This window comes from Choloepus didactylus, chromosome 12, assembly GCF_015220235.1.
Source record: "Choloepus didactylus isolate mChoDid1 chromosome 12, mChoDid1.pri, whole genome shotgun sequence".
Classification (NCBI taxonomy): domain Eukaryota; kingdom Metazoa; phylum Chordata; class Mammalia; order Pilosa; family Megalonychidae; genus Choloepus; species Choloepus didactylus.
In genome coordinates this window covers 101,358,762-101,381,272 of record NC_051318.1, presented here as the reverse complement: position 1 = coordinate 101,381,272, position 22,511 = coordinate 101,358,762, and the positions used below count along the sequence as shown (strand labels likewise).

General features: G+C 37.0%; 1 protein-coding gene across 2 annotated transcripts in view; it reads left to right on the top strand.

Moving 5' to 3' along the window:
* The window catches only part of INTS6 (integrator complex subunit 6), a 97,983-nt gene that overhangs the window by 29,089 nt on the left and 46,383 nt on the right, over positions 1-22,511 (top strand). The window contains exon 1 of one of the 2 annotated variants that reach the window (XM_037799679.1): positions 6,798-6,884. The exons of the other annotated variant lie outside the window; for it this stretch is intronic. The gene's annotated coding sequence lies outside the window, so the exon portion shown is untranslated. Of the gene's footprint in view, positions 1-6,797; positions 6,885-22,511 lie in introns of those variants that run through there. 2 annotated transcript variants of the gene reach the window in all.

Sequence of the window (22,511 nt, the reverse complement as noted above, 5' to 3'; positions counted from 1 at the left end):
GAGCCTTGTCAAAAATCAATTGGAAAAAAAAAAATCAATTGATCATAGATCTGAGGGTCTTTTTCTGAACTCCCAATTCGATTCTATTAATATGTCTATTTTTATGTCAGTACCATACTGTTTTTGTTTGTTTGTTTTACTGTTTATAGCATATTTATTCATAATAGCCCCAAATTGGAAACTGTGCAGTTTTCCAATAGTAGGAGAATATATGATCGGTGGCAATTCATATAATTGAAAATTACTAAGTATTAAAAAGAATTAACTACTGACATATACAACATTCTTATATTGGGTGAAAGAAGCCTTATACAACAGAGTAGAACAGTTGCTTTTAATTGGCTGCATCAAAATCACCAAGGGTGTTTTATAAAATATACATGCTTCAACTTCAATTCTAGAATTTTGATTCCCTTGATCTGGTCAGAGACCTGGAAAGCTGTATTTTTAAAAATGTCTTATTTGATTCTGATGCACAATCAGATTTGGAAACTGTAGAATACAAAATAATTGCAAAAAACAAAAACAAAAAACCTACACCAAAAGCATGGGAAAATGAACAACTTTAGCAAAACAGTTAGAAATGTATTTTTTTAAATAACTTATTTTTAATAAAATACATCATTCTGTTAACATGAGGTGAACAATCTAAACCTTTTAGATATTAGATAGCGCAGTTAGAGGGGAATGTTTGATTCAATAAAATGTGACTGTTAATGAAAAACAGATTTTAATCTCAACTTTCATAGTGAAAAATCATGAATCTGGATTCACCGTACTTAATTAAGACTGTTATTTAAACAATATCAACCTAGAGGAAACAGAAATCTCCCAGACTCAGGAAAAATCTAATTTTTAAAATCTGTAAAATTTTTATGATTGGGAAAAATACTTGGTTCCATATAATTTAGTTCTTTAAACTTTTAAATTTCTTGATTCTCTTACATATATAATTATTATATAAGGAGACAAAATTTGAAAAGGGATGCATAAAGGGTGTGTATAGTAAAAATTATTATTTTATATAACTTCCTAGATTACTTTCTACCTTGCACCTTATTATTATACTCACTGTCAATTTTTCTACATCTCTTAAATTTCTTTGTTATACGTATTGCATTTCTCTTTTATATATTAATTTATACAAGTAATGCATGCTGATGGTAAAAATTGTTTACAATCTGAAGTAAAACAGACAGGTCATCTGCTTTTACCCCTAATTATACTCTTCTTTCCAAAGGTAGTCACTTTTAACATTTTAGAATGTGTTTTTCTCTAAAAAGTTATATGCATTTTTGAACAAAGATCTGTGCTGTGATTGGTAAGTCATTTTTTAAGTCATTCATTGTATTTTGAAGCCTGAGCATAGTTTTCAGTTGCCCAATTGTTGATGTGCTAGATTTTATTTGCCTGTAAATAGATATAACTTAAAAAATATATAATCAATTTTCCAACTTTATGTTGTTCTTCAAAAGCATCAACCTTCTCAGGACAATTAATATTGCATTTTGTGCAAACAACCTGTTAATTTCAGTGTCTGGAATATAAAATGATGGGCCTGCACGTTTAGTTGGATCATAAGAAACAACAGATAAGAGGTAGTGGAACTCTTTTCTGGTTAGGGACAACATTATATCAACATAGTATTCTCGATCACCTGGATTAACAGTGACTAAGGCTCCTCTATCCCAAATCGTGTCAAATTTGCCAGTATTTACTCTGTAAAGATAAAAAATGCTGCAACAGTACAATGACGTGTTCCCTGAAGAACTCTTAAATACTTTGGCTCCAGGAATTTCAGCAGTTGGTTCTTCTGAGTAAGAAAGATTCTGCTCTGTAAAAAATTCTCGAATCCCAAGTTCACTGATCTCCACACCAACTAGGCAGTGTCCCAGGTCTGTAAGCCATCTCATTTCAACTGTTTTTCCACAAAGAGGAAAAAATATCCTGAGTCCACTCTTTTTTTTTTAATTTGTACTGTTTTATTATTAAATCGGTTCAAATAAGGCTTATTGCTAAGTCTCTTTGCTTTTTTTTTCCATTCAGTTTTATTGAGATATATTCACATACCCTACAGACATCCACAGTGTACAATCAGTTGTTCACAGTACCCTCATATAGTTGTGCATTCATCACCAAAATCAATTTTTGAAATTTGCATTATTCCCCCAAAATAAAAATAAGAATAAAAATACAAGTATAGAAGAACACCCAAAACATCCCATCCTATTGTTCATATAATTTTTGTTCACTTTTTCTACTCATCTGTCCGTACACTGGATAAAGTCACAAGGTTTTTACAATTATACAGTCACACTGTGTAAGCTATATACAATCGTCTTTAAGAATCAAGGCTACTGGGTTGCAATTTGACAGTTTCAGGTATTTCCTTCTAGCCATTCCAGTACACTAAAAACTAAAAAAGGGATATCTGTGTAGTGTATAAGAATACCCTCCAGAATGATCTCTCAACTCCATTTTCAAATCTCTCAGCCACTGAGTCATTATTTTGTATCATTTCTGTTCCCCTTTTTGGTCCAAGAAGGCTTTCTCAATCCCATGATGCCAGGTCCAGGCTCATCCCAGAAGTCATGTCCTTCATTGTCAGGGAGATTTACACTCCTGCAAGTCATGTCCCATGTAAGGAGCGGGGAGGACAGTGAGTTTACGTGCCGAGTGGGCATAGAGAGAGAGAGGCCACATCAGAGCAACAAAAGAGGTTCTCTGGGGGAGACTCTCAGGCATAATTATAGGTAGGCTTAGCCTCTCCTTTGCAGCAACAAGCTTCATAAGGGCTCCTGAGTCCACTTTTGCCATTAAGAAAAATATCCAAATGCTTCTTTAATAGCTGATGTCCTTGTCCTTCATGAAATGCAGTGGTTGCGGCTCACCCACTTTTTCTTGCCATTTTTGCAGAGTTATTGCTCAGTTTTTCTGTACCTCATTATTGTGGTACTCTTTAATTTTGAGTAAAGTTCTTGTATCATTCATAGTTTGGTAGGCACCTTTGCCTCACAAGCAGATATCTCCAATGCCTCTTCAGCCACTTGCTGCCTGCCACTATCTCCTTTCTAGAAATGTTTTTGACTTATAAGATCAGCAAAATGTATTTGTTTAAGATAAAAAGAATTAATTCCTGACCTTTAAAATTGTTAAACTTGGGCATAGGTTTTTTTTTTTTTAAATTAAATTTAGTTTTATTGAGATATATTCACACAACATATAGTCATCCATGGTGTACAGTCAAGTGTTCACAGGACCGTCATATAGTTATGCATTCATCACCCCAATCTATTTTTGAACATTTTCCTTAGACCAGAGAGAATAAGAATAAAAAATAAAAGTATAAAAGAACAACCAAATCATCCCCCCCATCCCACCGTATTTTTCGTTTAGTTTTTGTCCCCATTCTACCCATCCATCCAAACACTGGATAAAGGGATCCACAAGGTTTCCACAATCACACTGTCACCCATTGTAAGCTATATTGTTAAACAGTCGTCTTCAAGAGTCAAGGCTACTGGGATGGAGTTTGATAGTTTCAGGTATTTGCTGCTAACTGTTCCAGTACATTAAAACCTAAAAAGGGTTATCTGTATAGTGCATAAGAATGCCCACCATCTCTCAGCCAGTGAAACTTCATTTTGTTTCATTTCGCATCCCCCTTTTGGTCAAGAAGATGTTCTCAGTCCCACGATGCCGGGTCCAGATTTATCCGTGGGAGTCATCTCCTGCATTGCCAGGGAGATTTCCACCCCTGGGAGTGAGGTCCCACGTAGGGGGGAGGGCAGTGAGATCACCTGCCAAGTTGGCTTAGCTAGAGAGAGAGGGCCATATCTGAGCAACAAAGAGGTACTCAGGAGGAGACTCTTAGTCACAATTATAAGCAGGTTTAGTCTCTCCTTTGCAGTAATGAGCTTCATAAGGACAAGCCCCAAGATAGTGGGCTTGGCACACCAAACTGCCAGTCCTCAGTGTTTGTGAGAACATCAGCAACAACCCAGGTGAGGAAGTTCAACACTTTCACATTTTCCCCCAGCTCCTCATACATATTTTTATTCTCTGCCCAGATTACTTTGGATGTATCGCTATTTCACTCTAACCTATGTAAACCTACCATATTTCACTTCCTGTTCAAAGTTCCATGTAATTACGGTGTTTGAACAAACTGTAGAAGTTATATTGTTTAGAAAATATAGATCCTGCACCAAATATCTCTTCCCTTGGTCTCACATGGAAGTTCAACTTTTAAAACCCAGTTTTGACCTTTACCCTTTGGCCTGATTTGTTGGGCATGGGTTTTGAAGGGTTATGGAATTGGCCTTCTGTGGATATTTTCAATAGTATCCTCTCTAATATGTGTGGTAGGATTTAGAATAGATGATGGATAGCCCTGAAATGTTAGCTTCCATGCCAACTGTAATCAACCTGTAGTTACTGCTTTTGGTGTACGCTATTCCCAAGGGCTCTTTTTAGACTGAGTACTGTGTGCTGTATTGACTAGGGCTCTTTTTCAGCCAAGTACAAGTTAAGGGTAGAGGGGAAAATGAATAAGAACAAGAAGGGAGTAATCAACATTATCTGCCATGTCCTTGCTCTCCTTGGCTTTGGAGTTTGTGTTCAAAGGACTGAGTAGTAGTCTGGTATTCTTACTAAGTTACAATGCCTGGTCTGAATGTTCATGCAAGTAGTATCATTTAAAAAAATATATACCCAACCCAGATGAGAGCAATTTATAAAGAATTGGTAATAGTTAAACTTTTTGTTTTCTAGAGTGTTGCTGCTAAAAATATCCTTCCAGGATAAATTCTTCAGATTTTGACTCGTTAGAATATATTTTAGTTTGATTCAGCTACAGTTTTTCCTGTGATACATGGTAACTTTGGTTGTGTGCAAGAATAATGGCAACACTGTGCTTGAATATTTGGTACTATTATGTTCTAAGTAATGGGGGCACAAGAGTGGAATTAAGCAAGGCTCTTGCTCCTAGAAAACTTACTGTCTTTGGAGACAAGCAAGTGAATAAGTAGTTGTAAGGCATTGAGATAAATCTTATTGCAGAACTAGAAGGTTCTGAGAGAGCATAAAGAGAGGAGCTAAGTTTTGAGGGATGAGTAGGGAATTGGGTCCTGACATTTCAGGAAGAGGGAACAGTGTGTGTGCAGAAGTGAGGGCATGAAAACCATGGATTCGAAACCATAAATGCTATGACTGGGGTGTTCTGAGTGTAGGTGGGAGGGGTGGATCCCTGAAGTGTAAGTAGAGGCCAGATGACGCCCTACCACAGAGAGTCTGTTTGTGAGTGCAGTATCAAAGGTTGTAGCAGGTGAGCTACCTGAGCAGATTTGCATTTTAGAAAGGCTCCTCTGCCAGCAAGGTGAAAGAGGATGGATTGAAGGCTGGTAAGATGGGAAGAATTAGCAAACTATGTGGAACAACCCAGGAAAAACACGAGGAGGACCAGAACTAAGCCAGTGGTGAACGGGAAGGCAGAAATCTGAGAGATTCCCTGGGTTGCCAAAGATGATACGTAAGGGAAGAAGCAAGAAAGTATTTGACAGGGATTTCTGAACCCCTGAGGTCCATGGTTAGGTTCAGAGAGTTCTGTGAATTCACTGAAATCATTTTCAGATATGTATGTTCACTTTTTCTGGGGAGAGAGGTCCAAAGCTTTAATCATATTCCGAATAAGTAAGAACACCTGTGTAGCATTATTTCCAGGTTTCCAGGTTTCGGGCATCAGCCTTCCCTGAGACGGTTATATAGGATAATAAGAGAAAGGTATATAAAATAATTGTGTGAAAGACAAAGTATTCATTATGTTTATGTTGAGGATGTTGTAAAGGAGCTCTGAGTAAACTTCTAAAACAGTAACCTCAAAGACTTTATCTGGCCTTCGAACATTGTTTAGGAAACAAGTATTTTGTATTTGAAAAGAGAGAAATGAGTAGAATTTTATCTCTGGATTCCTATAATTAGACTTTTTTTTTTAAAGAAGCAAATTAAATAATAAGCCTTAGATCATCCTGTTATATATTTACCAGCTTTTTAGCGCTGGACTCATCAAGAGTGTGAGGATGAGAGCACCATGTGTGTGGGGGTGGGGTGGGGAGGGGTGGGAGGGTGGGAGGTGCCCCTTGTTTTGGTGTTAGGTCAGTCAGGGAATGCAGCTCACGGTTGTTCTGTGTAAGAGGAGCTGTGATTGATTAGCAGGCGTGAGTGGTGCCAGTGGCAATTTTCTGTTACACTCAGCCTATTTACGTTTATTTCAGATCACATTTTAAGAGCATGAAAATGCTGAATATTTGGTATTTGGATGGGCATTTTTATAAGCCTTAGGCTGCCTGTCTTAGAAAGTCTTGATTATACTGATATTAGCTGCATTTCTGTATTTTTTTTAATTTCTACTTTGAGTTGCTCTTTTCTGACTTATTGCATTGTATTAGTAGGAATACTCGTTCCTATTAATACAGGAATAAGTTTTGTGCAGTGAGTGGAACAATGTTGATACTATGATGTTAACATCCAGGCAAGGCGACATTTTATCTAGACAAGGCTATTTTGGTGTGTTTTTCCCCACGTTCTGTACTTTTCAGGTTGAAATACTGATTTTCCCCCCTTTGTTTTGTTTGTTGTGGTTTTGATGTTTTTTTTCCTTTCAGCTAAAGGAGCAGCCCAGTGGTTTTCAAGAAGTGCTAAAGTGCACTGACTGTCTCATGCTGATGGTGCCTCAGGGAGGGTCGTGATTCCTGGGTACAGGACCGACCTGGTCCTGGATGTCACGGCAAGCAGTCAGATCGTGGGGAAATGCCTTGTCTAATGGCTAGCCTTCCTCAAAAGTCTGATGCTAGTCATCTCGGAAGGCCTCAGAGAAAGCCTTAAAGGTGAGCAGAGTAGAGTGTAGTTTTCTCTGGGGGCTGTGACTATTTGTTGGAGAATCTGATTCAACATAGAATGGCAACCCTAACCTGATGAAGCCAGGTTCAGCTGGTAAATTAGCTTCAGCTAATAATTTGTTGTTGATGATGAGCAGACCCAACTTTTGAGTTATAAGAAACCACCCTCCTCAGCTCCAGATCTATACAGTGAGGACTTCAGTATTTCCTCGGCTCTTCAGAGCCTTGGGTTAGTATCACAGCTAAGGGACACTTTGGTTACAAAGTTACATCAAGTTGTTAAGTAAAGATAGAAATTTAAAAAACTTAGTTATCGAAATATTCTCTTAGTGTGTACATTTATATTAATTATATCAGACAATTGAGCTTTTTATGAGGTGGAGGGATAAATTTATATTCTGTTTTTCTGCCATAAAACTTTTTTAAAAAATAGTCATCTTTTAAGCAGTTTCGATTTATGTAGCTTATATTTTATTGCCTTCAACTTGAAGAATATTAACTGCCAGTATTATTTTGAACAACAAATCTTTAGCCCCTTAAAAAGATTCTTTAGAGATGTTTTTACCATTTTGGTTTAGCAGAAGTTTAATTCTAGGCCTCTTTGTCTGTGATTTATGGAACCCAGTTGTTCATGTAATACCTTTATTGCTAAAAACTGGTCCTAAGACTTACTGGCTTTTTTTTTAATTATTTTTATTTTTTATTGAGCCACGTGTATTAGTAACACAAAATCTGGAGGATACCTTCTTCCCCAATGTATGTATATTTTTAAATTTAGGAAATATATGCATCACTGTTATACTAATACGTTATTAAATTAGAAAACATATTGAATTAGAAATTTAAAAGGATGAGATGAAGAAATTTTTACAAAGGAAGTTCTAATATTTTCTTCCCCCACACCAAGGGCTGTGATATATACCATGTCTGCAAACTTTTTTTTTAAAGGGCCAGAGAGTAAATTAATATTTGAGGTTCTTTGGGCCACATGGTCTCAGTTGCAGGTATCCACCTCTGCCATTGTAGGAAAAAGCAGCCATGAAAAAGACATTAAATAATGAGTGTGACTGTTACGTTAAAGTTTTGTTTACAAACACAGGTAGTGGGCTGGATTTGGCTGGTGGGCCATTGCTTGCTGACCCCTGGTTTATGTCCTGTTTTGTAGACCACTTCCCTGACCTTGAAGTTGTGTTATACTACTTCTGTTACGTCTCTTTTGCCATCAGTTTTAAGATAGACTTGATCCCAGCACTTGATCTTCTTTAATGCAGTAAGCAGAAGGATGTATTCACTTTAATTGAACAAATAGTTCAGAAACTGGGTTAGGTGCTGGGATCATGAGTTTGGTCAGAGAGATAGGAAACAGTTGTGGCATGGTTTTAAGAAGTAAAATGAATAAAAGTACTGTACTGAGATGGTACAGTTGAAAAAGTGAGGCTGAAACTGGTGCTGGGAGACGATGTCCTGAGTTGGTCTCTGAAAGCTGAATTTCCAAAAACAAATGGGTGCAAAGAGGTAAAGGTGATAGAGAGCAGGGGGAAGTGTACGTCCTGGCCTCTGCATTGATAGTTGATAAACTGTTCAAGAAGGAAGCGGTAGGAAATGAAACTGCACAGGGTGGCCTGGCCGCTTGTTTACACTGTGCCAAGATGCTTGAACTTTGCTTTACAGTGGTCATGAGAGCCATTAAAGAGAGAAAGCAATCAGCTTAGTATTGTAGAAAGATAGCAGCAGTAGTGTGGAATATACAAAGGGTAGAGTTTTGGGCAACTCATCCTTTTTTTTACCTCTTTGTAAAAGAGGACACAGTGTAGGTTATTTTATTGTAGACTTAGAGAAACTTGGAATACTGTTAAGCGATAAAAAGGAATGAACTCCTGACATACTACAACATGGAAGAAACTATAAAAACTTACACGGAGTCACAGAAGCTAGATGCAAAAGATCACATATTGTAGATTCCATGTAAACAGAATATCCAGAAAGTGAATTCTTGGCTGCCTGGAGGTGGGCTGCGGACTGAGTGCAAATGGGCCTGAGGGAACTTTTTGGAGTGATGGAAATGTTTTAAAACTGGATGGTGGTAATGGTTGCACAACTTTGAATTTATTAAAAATAACTTAATTGCACACTTAAAATGGGTGAATTTTATGGTAGGTGATTATATGTCAGTAAAGTTCAAAAAATAGAAGGACTTCATCTTTGAAATTTCTTGGAGTAAAACTATGTTAAGGAAATTTCTTCCATATTGCTGGTTGTAAAGTGATTGTTCTTCTCTCTGAACAATTTGATCTTAAACTACTAGAAGCAAAAAAAGAGTTTTTTTTTTTTTTTACTGGAAGATTACCAGTTGTAACTAAGAACTGCCAATTAAACCAGGTTATTAAATTTTATAGAATTCACTTTGTTAGTAATTTCGATTTCCCTTTCCTTATTAGATGTGATATGGAGAAAACCTTCTTTAATGCTTACGTTGGATATTATTAAAATGCAAGAAATAGCCTAAGAGAAATTTACTTGATTTTTTTTTTTAAGGAAATAATTGTTAAAGAAAGAACCTGAAGTATGATGCTTTTAAATTTGTGTTATCTCATAATCTTAGCAGTCCTAGAAAATGAATGAAAAAAATATAAAACAATTGGAAAACAGCTAATTTCACTCAGGAAATATTTATGGAGGGCCTACTGTGTGCTAGGCACTGTTCCTTAGTAACAGATTTTGAAGTATTCTCACTGTTATTTTTTAAATTGCTGGCTGCCAAACTAATTCAGGAGGACTAAGCGTAATCATTAACAATATATGTATACAACTTAATCTTGTAATTTTTAATGGTTTGCAAGGTAATTTTACATCTCATTTAAATCTCAACAGTTCTGTGAAGGGGAAGAAAATGAGTATTAATAGAGCTGACCCCCGCTAGTAAGAGGCAGAGCTGGGACTTGACTCCCCATAACACCCCCCTTTTTTTAACCCCAAGTTCTTTGCTCTTTATACTCTAGTGTGGGATTTTTAAAAACCAGTGCCGTACTATATGGATGATCATAAAAATTAATGGAATGAGATTCCAGAAATAAACTCACACATTTATGGTCAATTGGTTTCTGACAAGTGTGCCAAGACAATTCAAAAGAGGAAGAATAGTCTCTTCAACAAATGGTACTGGGACAACTGGATATCCACATGTAAGAATATGAAGTTGAGTCTTTACCTGACACAGTATACAGAAATTAAATCAAAATGGATCAAAGATCTAAATGTAAGAGCTTAGACAACAAGACTCTTAGAGGTGTAAATCTTCAGGACATTGGATTAGGCAAAGTTTTCTTAGATATGGCACCAAGAGCACAACCAAAAGAAAAAATGCATAAATTGGACTTCATCAGTATCAGAATCTTTAGTGCTTCAAAGGACTGATCTATCAAGAAAGTGAAAACACAAATTAAAGAATGGGAGATAATGATGTAGTAGTATCCAGAATATATAAAGAACTATTAGAACTCAAAAGTAAAATGACAAATAACCCAATTAAAAAGTGGACAAAGGATTTGAATAGACATTTCTCCAAAGAAGATGTACAGATGGCCAATAAGCACATGAAAAAATGTTCACTATCATTAGTCATTAGGGAAATGCAAATCAAAATCGTAATGAGATACCCCTTCGTATCTACTAGGATGGCTATAATTCAGGTGCTGGTGAGGATGCAGAGTAATTAGAATCATCCTTCATATGGTGCTGGTAGGAATGTACATTGATGCAGCCACTTTGGAAAACAGTTGGTGGTTCCTCAAAAGGTTAAACATAGTCACCATATGATCCAGCAGTTCCACTCCTAGGTGTGTGACCAAGAGAATTACAGACATGTCCATACAAAACCTGTACAAGAATGTTTGTGGTAGCATTATTCTTAATAACCAAAAAGTAGAAACAATACAAATCTCCTTCAGCTGGTAAGTAGAGAAACAAGATGTAGTATAGCCACACAATGGAATATTATTCAGCAATAAAAAGGAATAGCATGCTGATTCATGCTAAAACATGGACAAACCTTGAAAATATTCTGAGTGAAAGAAGCCAGAGACACATCTTGTGTGGTTCTGTGTATAGGAAACATCCAGTTGTTGCATTTAAATTTTTCTCTTTCATGATGTTTTGCCAGCACTACTGAACACTCTTTTCTTAAAACTTCTCTAAGCTTCTGTGTCAGTTCTCTTCCTGGCGTTCCTTTGGTTCTGTGTTTTATAGGCCTCATCCTTGATGTTAGTTTATTTGCCCATTTCTTAAGTATAACTGGTTTAATCTTACATATTCTCATCTTCTTACTTGACATACTCTTCTTGGGCAATTTCATCCATTCCCATGACCTTATCCATCAGTGTATGTGGATTTCCATAAATAAACAGATTCCCAAATATGCTTTGCTAGGCTTTATATCTCTAATTGTTTTTTTTCTTTTTTCTTTTTGAAGCAGTTTTATTCAGATAAATTCATATACCATACAGTCCATCTAAAGTGTACAATCCATGGCTTTTAGTATATTCACAGAGTTGTGCATGCATCACCACAATCAGTTCTAGAACATTTTCACCCCAAGAGGGTTCACTATGTTATACAGTCCCATGTTTCTTTCATCCTCTGGCTTTCCTTATAGTGACATCCATGACCCTAGACTTTCCCTTTCAACCACAGTTGCACCATACCCACATATTATCGCTGGTGTAGTTACACTCATTATAATGTGCTCCCGTGAATTTCTTTTATTTCCAAACATCAGTAATCATCCTTATTACATATTCTGCACAAATTAAGCATCAGCTCCCCATTCTCTGCCCTCTTTATTTTCTGTGACCTATGTTCTAGATATTAACACCATGAGTTTGCTAGTTATAGTTAGTTCATATTAGTGAGGTCATACAATATTTGTGCTTTTGTATCTGACTTATTTCACTCAACATAATGGCCTCAAGGTTCATCCATGTAGTCTCATGAGCATTGACTTCATTTCTTCTTACAGCTGCGCCATATTCTGTTGTATGTCTATACCACATTTTGTTTACCATTCATCGGTTGATGGACATCTGGGTTGTTTCCATCTTTTGACAATTGTAAATAATGCTGCTGTGAACATCAGTGTGCAAATATCTGCTTGCATCCCTGCTTTCAGTTCTTCTGGGTATATACCAAGTAGCAAGATTGCCAGATCATATGGCATTCTATACTTAGCTTCCTGAGGAACCACCAAACTGTCTTCCACCATGGCTGCACCATTCTCCATTCCCTACCAGCAGTGATTAAGTGTTCCAGTTTTTCTACATACTCCCCAGCACTTGCAGTTTTTTGTTGTTTAAATAGTGGCCATTCTAGTAGGTGTGAAATGGTATCTCATTATAGTTTTAATTTGCATTTCCCTAATAGCTAGTGATGTTGAACGTCTTTTCATGTGCTTTTTAGCCGTTTGTGTTTTCTCTTTGGAAAAAAATGTCTTTGCCCATTTTTTAATTGGGTTGTTTGTTTATTGTTGAGTTGTAGGATCTCTTTATATATCTAAAATTGTCAACCCTTGTCAGATACATGGTTTCCAAATATTTTCTCCCATTGAGTAGGCTCTCTTTTCACCCTCTTGACAAAATCCTTTGAAGCACAAAAGTATTCAGTTTTGAGGAGGTCCTGTTTATCTATCTACTCTTTCATTGCACATGCTTTTGGTGTAAGGCCTAAGAAACCATCGCCTACCACAAGATCTTGAAGATGCTTCCCTACATTTTCTCCTAGGAGTTTTATGGTTCTACCTTTTATGTTTAGTTCTTTGATCCATTTTGAGTTAATTTTTATATAAGGTGTATGATAGGATTTCTCTTTTATTCTTTTGGATATGGATATCCAGTTCTCCCAGCACTATTTGTGAAGAGACTGCTCTGTATCAGTTGGGTGGACTTGGCAGACTTGTCAAAAATCAGTTGACCATAGATGTGAGGGTCTATTTCTGAACTCGTAATTTGATTCCATTGGTGAAAATGTCTGTCTTTATGCCAATGCCATGCTGTTTTTAATCACTGTAGCTTTGTAGTATGCTTTAAAGTCAGGAAGTGAGAGTCCTCCAACTTCATTGTTCTTTTTTCTGGCTATTCACATCTCCTTGCCCTTCCAAATAAATTTGGTAATTGGCTTTTCCAGTTCTGCAAAGTAGGCTGTTGGAATTTTGATTGGGATTATGTTGAATCTGTAAATCAATTTGGGTAGAACTGACATCCTAACGATACTTGGTCTTCCGGTATTTGACCACACAAGTCCTTCCATTTATTTAGGTCTTCTTTGATTTGTTTTAGCAATGCTTTGTAGTTTTCTAAATGTAGGTCCTTTCCATCCTTTGTTCCTGGATATTTGATTCTTTGAGTTGATATTGTAAATGAAATTTTTTCCTGATTACCTCCTCAGATTGCTTATTATTAATATGTAGAAACACTACTGATTTTTGTGTGTTAATCTTGTATCCCTCTGCTTTACTGAAATCATTTATTACGTTTAGTAGCTTTGTTGTTGATTTTTCAGAACTTGCTAGGTATAGGATAATATCATCTCCATTACTGAAAGTTTTACTCTTTCCTTTCCAACTTATATGCCTTTTATTTTATTTTTTTTCTTGCATAATTGCTCTAGCTAGAATTAATAGTACAGTGTTGAATAACAGTGGTGATGGTAGGCATCCTTGTCTTGTTCCTGATCTCAGTGGGAAAGCTTTCCATCTTTCACCGTTGAGTATGATGTTAGTTGTGGGTTTTTCATATATACCCTTTTATCATGTTGAGAAAGTTTCCTTCTTTTCCTGTCTTTCGAAGTGTTTTTATTAAGAAGGGATGCTGGATTCTGTTAAATCCCTTTTCTTCATCTATCGAGATGATTATGCATTTCTTCTCCTTCGATTTGTTAATGTGGTGTATTATATAAATTTTCTTGTGTTGAACTACCCTTGCATACCTGGGATAAAACCCACTTAAACATAGTGTATAATTTTAATGGGCAGCTGTATTCTATTTGTAAATATTCTGTTGAGGATTTTTCAATCTGTATATGTTAGAGACATTGGTCTGCAATTTTTCTTTCTTGTAGTGTCTTTATCTGGTTTTGATATTAGGGTGATGTTGGCTTCGTAAAATGAGTTAGGTAGCATTCCCTCTTCAATTTTCTGGAAGAGTTTGAGCATGATTGTTATTAATTCTTCTTGGAATGATTGGCAGGTAGAATTTACCTGTGAAGCCATCTGGTCCTGGGCTTTTCTTAGGAGGTCTTTACTTGTGATTGGTTTGTTGAGATCTTCTGTTTCTTTTGGAGTCAACATGGGTTGTTTATGTGTTTCTAAAAAATTGTCCATTTCATCTAAGTTGTCTAGTTTGTTGGAGTACATTTGTTCATTGTATCCTTTTATTATATTTTTTATTTCTGTGGGATCAGTAGCAATGCCCCCCCCCCCATTTCTGATTTTATTTATTTGCATCTCCTCTCTCTCTGTCAGCCTAGCTAAGGGCTTGTCAATTTTTTGATCTTCTCAAAGAACCAAGTTTTGATTTTGTTGATTCTTTTTTTTTTTTCTTTAAATCTCAATTTCATTTATTTCTGCTGTAATCTTTGTTATTTCTTTCATTCTGCTTGCTTTGGGATTAGTTTTCTGTTCTTTTTGTAGTTCTTCAAGTGTATAGTTAGGTCTTTGATTTTAGCTCTTTCTTCCTTTTTAATGTAGGCATTTATGGCTATAAATTTCCCTCTTAACACTGCCTTTGCTGCATCCTATAAGTTTTGATATGTTGTGTTCTTGTTTTCATTCGTCTTGGGATATTATTTCTCTTGCAATTTCTTCTTTGACCCACTGATTGTATTGAGTGTGTTATTTAACCTCCATACATTTGTGCATTTTCCAGTCTTCTGCCTGTTGTTGAATTCCAGCTTCATTCCACTATGATCAGAGAAAGTACTTTGTATAATTTTGATCTTTTTAAATTTATTAAAATCTGTTTTCTGACCCAGTGATTCGTCTCTACTGCAGTATGACCCATGACCATTTGAGAAGAGTGTGTATCCTGCTCTCTTGCTCTGTATGTGTCTGTTAGATCTAGTTCATTTATTGTATTCAAGTCGTCTGATCCATATTGTTCCTCTCTCTAGATGTTCTATGTATTGATGTGAGTGGCATATTTAAGTCTCCAATTATTATTGTAGAAACTTCTATTTCTCCCTTCAGTTTTGCTAGTGTTTGCCTCATGTATTTTGGGGTACCCTGGTTAGGTGTATATATATTTATAACTGTCATGTTTTCTTGGTGGATTGCCCCTTTTATTAATATATAAGGTCCTTTTTTGTCTCTTACAACAGTTTTGCATGTAAAGTCTATTTTGTCTGATACTAGTATGGCTACCCCAGCTTTTTTTTTTTTTTGGGTATTGTTTGCATGGAGTTTCTTTTTCCAGCCTTTTATTTCAGCCTATTTGTATCTTTGGGTCTGAGGTGAGTCTCTTGTAGACAGCATTTTTTTTTTTTTTTTTAATCCATTCTACCAATCTTTGTCTTTTGATGGGGGAGTTTAATCCATTAACATTCAATGTTATATCTGTAAAGGAAGTATTTACTTCAACCATTTTATATTTTGGTTTTTGTATTTCATATCTTATTTTTGTTTCTCTTTTTATCCTTTTGGTTACCCTTGCTGATAATCTTCATTTCTATACTCTTCTCCAAGCGTGTCTCCCCTCTCCTTTCCTTTCAGCCTGCAGAACTATCATTAGTATTTCTTGTAGGGCCAAGAGAGAGTTTGTTAAAAAACTCTCTCAGTTTCTGCTTATTTGTGAATATGTTAAAGTCTTCCTCATTTTTGAAGGACAGTTTTGCCAGATAGAGAATTCCTGGCTGGCAGTTTTTCTCTCCATCGCCTCCATAGTTTCTGATGAGAAATTGGTGCTTAGTCTTATTGGGCATCCCTTATATATAATGAATCTCGTTTCTTTTGCTGCTTTCAGAACCTCTCTTTATCTGCTGTTTGACATTCTGATTAATATGTGTCTTGGAGTAGGTCTACTCAGATTTACTTGGTTTAGGGTACTAGAGTTTCTTGGACCTGGATATCAATGCAGGGTATATCAACTGGATATCAACTTCATTAGAGTTGGAAAGTTCTTGGCCAATATTTCCTCAGATGTTTTGTGCCCCCTTTCCCTTCTCTTCCCAAGACATGAATGTTTCTGTGCTTTGTGTTGTCAGTCAGTTCCCATAGACTCAGCTCCATTTTTCCCAGTCTTTTCTCTATCTTTTCTTTTGTCTTTTTGAATTCGGATGCTCTGCCTTCTAGCTCACTGATCCTTTATTCTTCCTGTTCAAATTCACGTGCTTCTAGTGTATTTTAATTTCATCTCTTGTGCCTTTCATTCCCATAAGATCTGTTATTTTTCTTTGCATGCTTTCAGGTTATTCTTTATACTCACCCAGTGTCTTCTAAATATCCTTTACTCTTTAGCCATCTTGTTGAATTTGTTTAGGATATTTATTGGAATATCTTTAATTAGTTGTTACAGATTCTGTATCTCTTCCGACTTTTTGATTTGCTTCTTTAACTGGGCCATATCTTCCTGTTTCTTAATATGGTGTTTGTTTGTTTTTTTTGGCTGCTGTCTGGGCATTGGATTTTCTTGGTGAGTTTACTCCAAAGGTCAGATTCTCTCTCTTGTCAAAGCCTTTGTTGTTGTTTGGCTTTGTGTTACTGCTCTTCTTTGACCCTTGGTTCGTCAGTATACCCAACAAGGGCTGGGCTAGGGACCCACGAAGGGGGAGCACACTCGCTGCACAGGGTCCCAAGGAGAAGGTCAGTTACAGATGCCTAAATAAGGTCTTTAATTCTGCTTCCCCAAGAGTGCACTTTCCTGGCCTGCCCAGCATAAGGCCCTCTTTGCCCAAAAACCTTTTAGTTGTCTTCCCGGAGGTGCGCTTTCCTCATTTACAGGTAGATGGCACTCTTCAGCACCTTATTCCCCACAGCTCTCAGAAGGCTGAGAAGCTCCCTGCTGACTCCAGACAATGGCTCGGAAGGATGGGTGGGTTTAAACTGCCAGTGGTTCCACAGTCCAAATTTGTTGGCCAAAAGCTGGCATAGTGCTAGCAGTGCTAGAATATGTTGTGTCCTGTTCTTGGGAGAGTGGTCTTCCACTGCGTTTTTGATGTGGAGCTGCCCACTGGCCAGAGACTGGAGAATTGGATACTTTCTGCCCCAAGTGTGGGTGATGGGCACCAGGAGCTGGGGCTGAGGGGATCCTTCACATTCTCTCCCTGCAGCTTCTCTGTCACTTCGTTCCAAACTTTCCTGTATTTCCGGAGCCCCAGATCCATTGTTGCGGACAATTTCTGCCTGAAATATAGTTGTTGTTATGGTAGAGAACTGACTCCAGCCTCTCCCTAATCCTCCATCTTGGATGCTCTCTAATTGGGTTCTGATGCTACTAAGGCACTCGCCCTTCTATTTATTTCCCACCTTGGGATATCTGCTCTCTTTAACAGGGCAGTTAGGTTCATGTGTAGCTTGATCCCAGCCTTTTCCCTTATTTGTTTACTTTATACTATTTCTGAGTACTTCAGCTACACCCACGGTCCCCATTGTTCCTAAGCACATCACCGTCTTATTTACCAGTGACTGTGAGCATTCCGTTCCATAATTTGGGAATGCTTCTTGTCTCTTGCCACCTTCTCTTCCCTAAACCTAATCATTATTCCTTGAGATTCTGGTTAAAAGTGCTACCTCCTGTGAAGATTTGACATATTTAGTTGCTCTGTCTTCCTTGCATTTCTAGGGTTTAGTTTCTATCACTTTTACCACAGTTTATTGTGCTAAGTAATTAAGTCACTTGTTTACTTGTACTGCTGCACTGTCTTTGACCAAGGTCCTGGAAAGCAAGATTACTTTCCATGCGTTTTTTGAATTCCTGGATAAAGGCCTTTAACAAATTCTTATGGAGTGAAAAATGAATAACACCTCCTGGAATGTCCAAACGAGATGTGCCGTAGGGTAGTTTGAAGCTGTAGGAGTTAGGTTATGTTTTAACATTAAGAAAAGTTAGACACTTACAGTTCTTTTTTTATTAAAGACTGGTTTGATGTGTTAAAGGCTTTCTACCAATGTCCCTTAAAGACTCTTTGTCCATTTTTAAGAGAGAGGCATTCTTTTGTTCAGTGAATATTTATTGAACATTTGTTATGTGCCAGGTACTGTTCCAGGTGCTGACAAAACAGACAAAAAGTCCTGCCCTTATGAGTCTTAAAATCTAGTGGAGGTGTCAGACAATAAGCAAGCTAAATAATTGAAATACGTACTATGTCGGTAAGTATGCTGTGGAGAAAAAATAAAGCAAAGAAGAGGTCTCTGAGTGGGAATAGTTTGTGTGTTGGAGTTTCCTATCCTCCTGTGTAGTCTGGCCAAGGAAATTCTCACTGAGAAAGTGACATTTTCATAATGAAGGAAGTGGAGTGAGTCTGGCAGATATTTGGGGGACAAGCTGAAATGACTAAGGGGCCAGAAAGGGTAAAAGCCCTGAGGCAGGAAACTGTGAATTGGAGGAACAGTGAGGAGTCCTTTGTGGTTGGAATAGAGTGAGCTAGGGACACATCCATGGGTGTGTGTGAGAGTGAGAGCGCTTGGGCCTTGTTCATTCTGAGCATAGTTTCAGGTACTGAGTAAAAACCATTTGGAAGTGCACGTGCTGCTTGTGTGCACTCTCTGTCTCTCTCTGCCTCTGCACAGGTGTGTGCATGCAGAGCTTGTCAGCTGGTGTGTCTTGCCATATGTTGGATGAGGGTCTCCAAATGTCAGAATCTGTAGTTCTTTTTTTATTAGGTAGTTTCTCTAGAGAGGAGTCTTAATCTTCTGACATGGGGGAGGGGGTACAAGCCAGGACACCAAGAGGTAGGAGAGGGGGAAAGAGGGTTGAGAATCCTCCTGTTTAATGGGACGACTCACTTAACCCATCTGCGCTTAGCGTTGGGCTTCGTTTCCCAGCTTCAGCTGTGCCAGTGTTTTGAAGGTCAGTGCCCCTGGTTCAGCCTCTCCAGAGAGTCAGCTGGGCTCCAGTCTTCCAGCCAGATGAGGGCGGGACAGTTTTGTGACTGCTTGGTATAGGAGAGGGGGTCTGAGTAATTAACTATTCCTTATAGATTTAAAAAAAAATATTTTTCTTTATCAGAGAAGTTGCCATGAGTTTACAGAATAGTCATACATAAAATGCAGGATTCCCATGTACCACTGTATTATTAACCCCTTGCATTGGTGTGGAGCCTTTGTTACAACTGATGAAAGAACATATTTATAATTGTACTGTCATCTGTAGTCCATGGTTTAACTTAGGGTTTGCTGTTTGTGTAGTTCCAGGGATTTTTTTTCTTATACAGGCTTTGAGCCATTCCTCCTGTTTTCATCTCCTCAAGTGCTTGCTACCTCAAATTCCTGGCTTTCTACTATTCTGTGGAGCTTTCTACCTGTTGGCAGTTCTCTGTGGCTGCTTAGATTTCTGCTTTTAATCTAAGTCAGTCACCACTTACCCATCTGGCTTCTAGCCTCCAAATTTTGTTGATATCTTTTTGTCTATTTTAGCCTTCCCCTCCTACTTTTTTGTCCTTGTGAATTTATACCATTAAAAAACTTTTTTTAGGGGGATTTCTGGAGAGAGTGATCATGTTATTTATGTTTTTTAGCAGTTTTATTGAGATTTTTACAGATCATGTAATCCATCTGATCATGTTATTTTAACTGGGAAACTTTTTTATCATCAAGCTCTTATTTCCTGGCTTAGGCAGAGTAATAGTCTCTAACTTAACTGCTCCAGTCATTCCCTTTCTTAGTTCTACATTGTAACTATTGTTACGTTTTTTCGAATGGCATATCTGTTTAAGTCACTCTTCAGCTTAAACCCCTCCAACATCCTCCTATTAAACTATGGTTTGAATCTCCATTCTGATCCTTACTGTCATAGTGTGTGAATTTTTAACCATCCCAAGGCTCAGTCTCCTCATCTTTAACTTGGGGATAATGTCTATACATGCTAGGGTTATGCAGTGACTCACTTGGATTGGTAAAGGAGTAGCATAGTGCTTTTGCTTTTGCTAAGGTTTACACTCAGTAAAAGTGGATTCTCTTCCAGCCTTGCTTTTTAATAAAACTCTTGTACTAGGCAGAATATGAGGGTGCTATAGTAGAATGCAGTAGTTCTTCTCTAGTAGTTTCTCAAGTAACAAATTCTAAGACAGGCAGATGTTTTTCATACACCTTTCCTTAACAATATAATTTCTGTTTGGATATCCTTGAATTTTGAGTCTTCTTGGAAGTGATTAGAAAAAGAACTGGGAATTAGAAATGATTGGAAACCTTAAAAAGAAAAGCAAGTTGAAGGACTATAAATCTTGTCTTAGAACTATTCTTACATCTTTTGGGAAGGAGGAAACTGAAATGAGACTCTAAGGACCTAATATTATTATATTTTTGCAGCTAAGGCCATATTATATTTGGGGTAGGAGATTTAAGAACTACCCACTCAGCTTCAATGAAAATGTTACAAGTTTATTTGCAATTTCTTTTCTGTCTGCATCAACAAAAACAAACCTGGGTAATTGGGACTAGAGTGGGACTTGTGGCTGGAGTTGCCAGTTTTTGGTTATTAAATCAGAAAGACAGCATTAGTTTGAAATATGTGTTTCCCTGTCCTTAATGCACACACAGTGCCTCTGGAAATGCATATTTTCTGCAACAAAGCAAAGCAAATTGACATGTATCTATCTAGGCGAACCTTCAAGGATTCTGAAAAAGCTTCTGACAAGGTATATTTTTTAGGATATTGGTTTTTTAACAGGTTTTTCCTGGTCTAATTAGGACAAAAATAATAGTGCCTTATAAAAAGGGTAGAAAGCATCATTTTCTCCTGCATCAAAGACAACTGGTAAGTGGTTGGGGAGGTCTGGTGGCTCTGCTCCAAGCTGGTTGTCTAGAGTGCAAGGTTCCTTCTCTTTTCTTGCTGCGTCTCTGTTTTTGCTTGCATCTGAATGGTTGATAACTGGTTTTACAACACTTCCTCATTGAACAAACACATTACAACTGAATTTCAGACTGTGGGAGGTGATGGAGTGAGGAGAGCAGGCAGCTTCCTAATATAAGCGTGGCCTCGAAGTTGGTTGGACATGACAGTTCAGACCAGAACCTAGGCTTATGTCCACACCTAGCTTCCAGGCAGACTGGAAAAAGTAATTTCTGTGGCCATGTGTTCCATGAAAATTTGGGAGTTTTGATTAGTAGAAGGAAGGAGAGATTAGATTTCGAGGGACAATTATTAGTCTCTACCATACCATGAGAATTATACTTTCTATCATTAATCTAGGAGACATAAAATATAATTATTTTATTTAGTGTTGACTTTGTTTACATAACATTAAAATTTTATTTATAAAACTTTTGTAGATTCATTTCAATCCCAGGCCCCAACTCAGTTTAAATATAAGGATTTAAAAATGTTTTATGTTTTCCATTATGGAAAACTTCACATATATACCAAAGTTGAGAGAACAGTATGATCTTCCCTTACCCATTACTTGTTTGTCTTATGGCCAAATTTGATTGGTTTGTATCCCTAATCACTTCCTCTGTTCTCCTCCCCCATTATTTTAAAGTCATTCTAGTCATCATGTCATTTTATCCACAAATAATTGTGTGTATCTCTAATAGATTCTTTAAAAAAAAAATAACCAAATACTATTATTGGACTTCTAATAATTCTTTAATATAATCAAACATTTAGTCAGATTTCCCCCATTGTTGGTCTCTCTCCCCACAGTTGACTTGTTTCATTCAGGAAGGAACCTTTTAGTCCATAGCTTCTCTCTCCCTCTTTTTTTTTTTCCTTGTGATTGATTTGTTAAAGAAACCAGATAGCTTGTCTTTGACATTTGGCTAATTGTAATAGTACCATTTGTCGAATTAGTACCCCGTTAAATTGCCTTGGCATCTTTGTTGAAAGCCTATTGGTCATGTATTTGTGTGTCTTTTTTCTAGACTTTCTTTTTTTAAAAATTGGTTTTGTATCCTCTAGATTCTTTGCGTTTTCATATAAATTTAGAATCAGCCTGTTAATTTTTTACAAAAAAGCCTGCCGCAATTTTGATACAGATTACATCAAATCCATAAAGAATTGACATTTTATAGTGTTGAATATTCTGATCCATGAGCATGGTAGATCTCTGTTTCTTTAGGTCTTTAATGTTTCTCAGCAGTGTTTTATTTTCAGTACTTGTTTCATGTATTTTGTTGCTATTGTAAATTTTTTTTAACTTTCAGTTTCTGGTTGAAATAAAATATTTTTATGTATTGACCGTGTATCCTGTGACCTTCCTAAACTTGCTTATAATTTAGTGGCTTTTTTCTGTATTCCTTGGAATTTTTTCTATATAAATGATCCCATTGTTTGCAGGTATGGACAGTTTTACTTCTTTCTTACAAATATCTCTACTGTATATTTGTTGTATCTTTTGTTCCTTTTTGTTGCCTTTTTGCACTGGTAGAAGTGGTTCAAAGGGACGTCCTGGCCCTGTGTGGAGCAGGGTGGAGAG